This window comes from Mastomys coucha, unplaced genomic scaffold (genome assembly GCF_008632895.1).
Source record: "Mastomys coucha isolate ucsf_1 unplaced genomic scaffold, UCSF_Mcou_1 pScaffold21, whole genome shotgun sequence".
Classification (NCBI taxonomy): Eukaryota; Metazoa; Chordata; class Mammalia; order Rodentia; family Muridae; genus Mastomys; species Mastomys coucha.
In genome coordinates this window covers 172,040,429-172,048,052 of record NW_022196904.1, presented here as the reverse complement: position 1 = coordinate 172,048,052, position 7,624 = coordinate 172,040,429, and positions in this window count along the sequence as shown.

The window sequence follows — 7,624 nt, the reverse complement described above, 5'->3', positions numbered from 1 at the left end:
TTTAAGAAGCTACAAAGTTAGCCATTCTCTTTTTCCAAGAAGAAAAGTACAATTAGGTACATATACCAAAACCTATTAGTTTTCTTGAGGTTCCTACACACCTTTTCTGTGGACCAAACACCCAAAGATCTAAGGCTTTAGGCCTCTGATTTATATCCTTAAATTTTACTATATCGAAATGGCTGAAATACTATACACTAAAGACCCGAACATCACTTCTCTAGAATGAGAAGCAGGTACTAATGGGAGTTAGTACAAGGGCTCCCAGTGATGCTTCAAATACAACCCCAGCCTCTGTAGCCACAGACGGTGTGAACGTGGCATACCCATGCATCAAGTGGAAATGGTCATGCAGTTTATCTTACAGCATTGTTCAAAGAGTATGGATTATCACTGATACAACTGGTCAACAGTCACTGAGCCTCCTGTGTGCCAGGCAGTATATATGCCAGGCCTGGGAAGATGGTGATAAACCATCTTACATTTCTGGAAGCACTGGAATGACCTTCCAGAGATTTCAACTCAGCCTTTTCACCTTATAAAAACCTCAAACAGGATTCTTAATCTAGGAATTAATGCTTTCAAAAGGATATCCTCTAGTAAGACAAACTTCAAAGGGAAAAATGTAATTAAAAAATGCTAATAAACACTTGTTACCTCAATTCCATTGTCTCATTCTTTACCACCCCCACAAAAGTTTTTTTTTTAAATCTTACCATTTTCTCCTTCTTATTCATAAGTAGGCCATTTAGACCTAGACTGAAATCCTGCTGCTATATATTCTCCAACAAGTTATTCAATGAGCTTGTTGTTCTTTGGCTTTGAAGGTTTTTATGAGGGTATCAAAATCCCTGGAACAAAGTCAGTTCTCAAAATGGGGTCATCATAGATAAAGATCCAAGTAACCAAGGGGAAGTCTTGAGTAAAGGATACAATTCAAAGGCTCTCACCAATAACCTCCTGTCGGGAGACAGAGCTTTCAACAATAGTAGTGACCAGGGGACAATAAAAAACAGGTGGGAAGGTCTGAGAGATAACACCAGGAAGTTAGCTGACTACACGTGGAGGGCAGAGGGGAGAGCCGCTGCCTGTGGGCTCCCATGTTTCAAACACGGATGGTTTAAAGAATAAAGTCCTATGATGATGAGAGAAATGTCTCCTTCAGAGGCGACTCGTTCAACATTCTTAGCCAAACAGTACTGGTCTAAAGAGAAATTTAGAAGGTTCTCTCTGTCTCTCTCTGTCACTGTCTCTGTCTCCCTCTGTTTCTGTCTGTCTCTGTCTGTCTGTCTCTGCCCCGTTCCTGTCTCTCTGTCTCTCTCTTTCTCTTTTGTGGAATCAAGGCACACAAAGATCTCATAAGAATGTTAACATGAATATTGGTAGGTTAATATGTTTTTACTTTTCATGACGGCATCAAGAAGTAGTGTTTTGGGGCTGGAGAGATGGCTCAGCGGTTAAAAGCACTGACTGCTCTTCCGAAGGTCCTGAGTTCAAATTCCAGCAACCACATGGTGGCTCACAACCATCCGTAATGAGATCTGACACACTCTTCTGGTGTGTCTGAAGACAGCTACAAGTGTACTTACATACAACAATAAAATAAATCTTAAAAAAAAAAAAAGAAGGAGTGTTTTCTGAAGAATTTGTTGTTTTCTGACAGTAAAGGAATGAAAGGCGGGGCAGCTCACCACTGGACGAAGCCAGACTTGCTATGCTGAGGCTCCATACCAGTGGGTCACTCTCTAAGAGGGACGTAGAGGAAAGTTGTATAGAGAAAGGCACTCCAGGCCTTCAAAGTCACACAGTACTTTTGAAGCTCATCTATATTGTTGTGTGCATCACTAGTGTGTGTGAGGATTGATGAATAGTGTGTGTTTTGTGGGTCAATGTGTGGCTCCATCCAATTGGTGATTCCTTTTGGCACTAAACGGACTGGCACATCCATGTGTGTAGAAGGAGTCTTAGTGTGGACATGTTTTTATTTCTCTTTGGTAAGCACACAGAAAGGTAAATGTGGGTCACGTGGAAAGTGTATGCTTTGCTTTATAAGAAATTGCTAGGATGTTTCCAAAACAGATGTGCCGCAGAACAGGCAATGCTTCTCACCCTAGTCAGTACTTGACAGTGTTAGTCCTTTTGACTTCAGCCATTCTGAGGACTTTGTAGTATCTCCTTGTGACCGTAATTAGCACTTTCTTAGTGACTAATGACACTGAGCAGATTTTCATGTGTATGTCTTCATTTATGTAGTTTATTCAAATACTTTGTCTACTTTAATATTTAATCTTTTGTTTCTTTTTGGTTTCTCTGTGCAGCCCTGGCTGTCCTGGAACTCACTTTTGCAGACCAGGTTGGCCTTGAACTCAGTGACATCCACCTGCCTGGCAGTATTGAGTCTTATTTATTTATTTATTTATTTATTTATTTATTTATTTATTGAGGAAGGGTCTCACTATGTCATCTTGACTGACCTGGAAGTTTCTGTATGGATCAAGCTGGCCTCAAACTCATAGCTATCCACCTGCCTCTCTCTCCCAAGTGCTGGGATTCCATGGACCAAGCTGGCTTCAAATTCATAGAAGTCCACCTGCCTGTCTCCCAAGTGCTGGGATTCCATGCTCTGTTCAATATTGAGTTGCTTTTAATAAATGCCATGAAGACTTTATATTTTCTATATACAAGTACCTTGGCAGATATGTATTATATGCATATTTTAATTTGCCTTCCTGTAGTAAACTTGAGGTCACTGTAAAACAACAACCATTTCATAATGCTGAATTTGATTTACTAATACAGCATTAAGGATTTTTGCATGTATGTTCATAAGAAATACCTATCTTCTTCAAGTATGTTGTTGTTGTTTGTTTGTCTGTTTTTTTGAGACAGGGTTTCTCTGTGTAGCCCTGGCTGTCCTGGAACTCACTCTGTAAGCCAAGCTGAACTCACAGAAATCCCAAATGCTATGATTAGAATTAGCCACTACTCCCAGCTCCTTCAAGTTTTATATCAGTGTTAATGTTAAACCCACTGAATGGATAAGAAAAAGTTCTTCTCTCTGTTTTCTAGCAATTTCTGCAATACCAATGAATTTGTTGCTACTGATACTATGTGTCACTAACCAGCAGAAGCATCTGGCCTGAGGCTTGTGTGTTGTGAAAAACAAGCTCAATTTCTCTCAGAGACATGGGATAGTGGGTTTTTTCTCTGTGTTGCTAATTTGTGTTTTCTAAGTGGTTATCAAGTGGGATACAAAAAGTTGGTGATATTCTAATACAATTTTTGGAAATCTTCTCTATTTTCTAAAGGTTCATCAATCTTACTGGTCTTTCCAAAAAGCTGGGTTTGTTTTTGCCAGTTTTCTGTTATTTATTTTGCAGTCAATGACTTCCGCGAATAGCCTTATTATTATTTCCCCCTTTCTACTTGTTTTTGCTGTAATTTGCCCCTTGACACATTTGTTAAGATGGGAGCTTAGGGGATTTAATTTGATGTTAGGATGTGATTTTCTCATTTCATTTACTTCTAAGTATTTCCAAATGTCCCACGTGATACCTTCTGTCCCCTATGGAGTAATCTGGAGAGAACTAAGGAGAGTTACTCTGCCATGCTGGAAGGCAGCAGAACAACACGTTCAACATAAAGTACTGGATGCAAAGCATTATCCATTAGGAATCCTATATCTATTGGGTGGTTGTGGCTCACTTCTTTAATCCCAGCACTCAAGAGGCAGAGAGACAGGCAGATCTCTAAGTTCCAGGACAGCCAGGGCTCCACAGAGAAAACCTGTCTCAAAAAACAAAATAAAACAAGACAAGAACCCTATTTCCAGCAAAACTTACTCCCCCAGAAGGAAAGAAAAATAAAGACATTCACAGGTAAGTGAAAACTGAGTGTGTGGCTGGCAGATATTGTACCACAGCTGGGGAGATAGATGCTCAGTCCAGGAAGTGTTTGCCAGACAGGGAGGACTTGAGTTCATCCCCAGAAGTTTTTGGCTTTATACTTTTCAAATCCAGGTGAGATATGGTGTTGGTGTGTAATCCCAGCACAAGGGAAGTAGAAACAAGTGAGTTCCAGGCCACAGACATCTCAGAAAAAAGTTAGCCCGAGGAATAGCCCCTAAAGTTGTCCTCTAATCTCCACGTAAATGAGCATGAACACACACACACACACACACACACACACACACACACACACACACACCCATATCATCTGCACACAAATGCTTACTCATACCAATACCTGCACATAGAGATACTCTAACACACACACACACACACACACACACACACACACACAATTAAAAGAAATCTACATTAGCTTTCTATCACACTGTGATAAATATCAGAAACAAATCAACTTAAAAAGAGGAGGAAATTATTGTCCACTTGGTCCTGTGCCTCTGGTAAGGCAGACAGGTACACTGTCATGACTGAAGCATAGGGTGGGAGAAAGCTGGAGAGGGGTGAGGGAGAAGGGTGGAGCCATATTTTCTTCAAGTCTCTTCTCTTCAGTGACCTAACTTCTTTCTGCTATCCCTTAAACATATCATCACCTACCAGCAGAGCCACAAGTTGCTGATAGAACCTTTAGCACATGGCCTTGAGGGGATAATTCTAGATCCAAACTATACCACAGTCATCCAGACTGAAAATGACAATGGAAAGAAGTTAAACCTACCCCCCCAAAAAATGAAAAATGACACACAAGTATACACACACACACAACAATGTAAATATTCTTTTCTTCGTAAAGTTTTTTTTTCCTCTCCTGACTTGAAACAACTCCAAAAAGCAAATATAAATCTACTGAGATACACAGTTTACTGATATGTTTTGTAACAAGGATAGCATGATTAAGCTGCAGAAAGCAAACATTTTGTTATTGAAATTGAAATTAATCTGAATTTGATGATATAGGTCAGACCTATAACCTCCTGAATGAAAAATCCTATGTTTTGTAAGCATGTAGTTTTGTTTCCTTGGGTGCCATATCTAAGAGGCATTTGCCTGAATGAAAACCACAAGATATTTTTCTGTTTTTCTTTTCTTTCTTTCCTTTTTTTTTTTTTTGGTTTTTCGAGACAGGGTTTCTCTGTGTAACCCGGGCTGTCCTGGAACTCACTCTGTAGACCAGGCTGGCCTTGAACTCAGAAATCCACCTGCCTCCGCCTCCCAAATGCTGAGATTAAAGGGATGCGCCACCACCGCCTGGCTCTGTTTTTCTTGTTTTACACTTCTTGCTTACATTTAAATCTAGGATTGTGTGGTGACAGATTTTGCCCTGTACTCTGGACTATGCTTCAGGTTGTAAAGTCTCTAATTTTCAAGTTTGTTGATTCTTCTACCAGATTAAACCTCCTGTTAAGATGTTAGTATTTGGCTTTGAGTCCAAATATTTCATGGGGAGATTTTTAAAAACTTATTTATGATCTCTATTGAATAAGGAATTACATTCTCCTCAGTTCTTTGGTTTCCTTTAGGTTTTTGAAATACTTATCAGTGCTGCCCATCACTTCACACACCTCTCAAAGGTTTCTAGGACAGGTTTTCCCATGATCACATTTTTATTTCTGTATTTCACAATTTTTAATTGAAATTGGACATTTTATGTAATGCTTTGCACCTGGACCCTTCTTACAATCATCTTACAGACATGCACACAGACACACACACACACACACACACACACACACAAACCTCAGATGTGCTACTTTGTAGTGACTTGGCTGAGCTAAATTAGAAGTCTAGTTCTGCCTCGGATGTTACTATTCAAGCCCCCCAACCCCTGAATTTTTTAAGTTTGACTTTCTTGGGAGTTGCTCTTGAATGTTTAGTGGTCACCCCTCTGTATCTGTGAGATTTACACTCTTTGTCACAAAACCCATGTGTCCCTAAGACAGCTCTCACTGCTTAGGGGGTTTACGGATTTGTCTGTGTTCATCCAGAAACTTGCAAGCCAGAATCCCTCTGGTCACTCCTTCGAGGTTACAGCCTGCATGTGAACTGATTGGTTTTCTCCAGGTGGTCACATTCACAGAACCTATCCTTGAAACTCCTGTATGGTACCTGTTAGTACGACCCACAACTGTTGGTCTTCCCTACCGTTCTGATTGCCGGTTTTTAGCGGTACTCTTGTATAGGGACTGTTCATGTTTTGAATACAGAAAAGACCTGTGATGGTTTTAAGGCATCACTTTGACTGAAATAAAGACTACCTTGAGAACTAACTTTTTTTCTGTGTATGTAAGGGTTATTTCTGATGGTAGAGTAGGTGGGCATGGGACATGCTGTCTGTCCCTCCAAATCTAGGACATTCCTACGCCCTTGGACGTCAGAACTCCTAGCTCTCTAGCCATTTTTTTTTTTTTTTTTTTGGATAATTTATTTACATTTCAAATGTTATCCCCTTTCCTGGTTTCCGTCCCTCCCAGAAACACATCACATCCTCCCTCCCCCTGCTTCTATGAGGATGTTACTCCACCCACCCACCCCCCTCCCCACCCTCTCCCTCGATTCCCCTACACTGGGGCATCTAAAAGTACCCCGGTTCTCAGGCTTCTGATCTTGGACTGAAGAATCCCAGCAATTCGAAGGTTTGGGTTCTTGTTCTGAGACACATTACTAGTTGTCTTTGAGTCTCTACTCTGCAAGCTACCTATTTTATAGGGCTTCCCTGACTCCCTTATTGCAGAGGCCAACACATCCAACAACTCAAATACCTATACCTTGCATTAGTTCCACCTATGGAGAACCTAATACAAACTCCTCGAACTAGGCAATAGGCTGTTCTTTGATGCTCACTCTAGCACTCTTCTGAACATCTTTGCTTATGGAACTACAGGTTGAGGAAGGAGTTGCAGGCAGGGCAAAACAGAGGAAAATGCAGTTGGTGAAACTGAGTATAGTTCCCCACTTAGAAATATTTAGACTAGTTTTTCCTTTAGATGAGTCATGTAGACTATTTTGTGCCTTTTTCTATAAATGGGTCTGTTCCCTTATTAAGTGGCTTTAGAATCCACCTCTCAGTGCACATCTTATAATTTTGAAGATATGAAAGCTAATTATCTCTAATATTTTGCTCTTCTCTAAATCTATACCTGCATATTGCTTTTAAAAAAATCATATATATATATGGGCATTTTGCCTGCACATATATCTGTACACATGCATGCAGTGTCCTTGGAGAATAGGAGTCAGAACCCACAAGGAATTGTGAGCCAACACATAGGTGTTGGGATCTGAAGATGGATCTGTAAAAGCAGCAAGTGCTCTTAACCAGAGCCTCTCTGAAGCCCCTGACATATATTTGGACTGTTGGGATAGCCTTTTCTCTCCTAGACACAGAAGGGAACCTACTTTATGATGGACCTTCATAATAACAAAGTTCCTAAAGACCAAAGCTTTCCCCAGCAAAGCCAAGGACATGTTATGTTATGACCTTTCTCAAAGTTCAAATATTAATTTCTGAAGAAAAAGGAAAGTCCCATGTTTATTCTGTAGTCTTCTCAGACATTAAATAGAAGGGGAGGGAGAGATTTCCCATTAGAATTTCCATTAGGTTTTAGCTCAGTTTAAAAAAAAAAAAGAAACTCTCGTGTAAACACAAGCTTAAGTTTAAT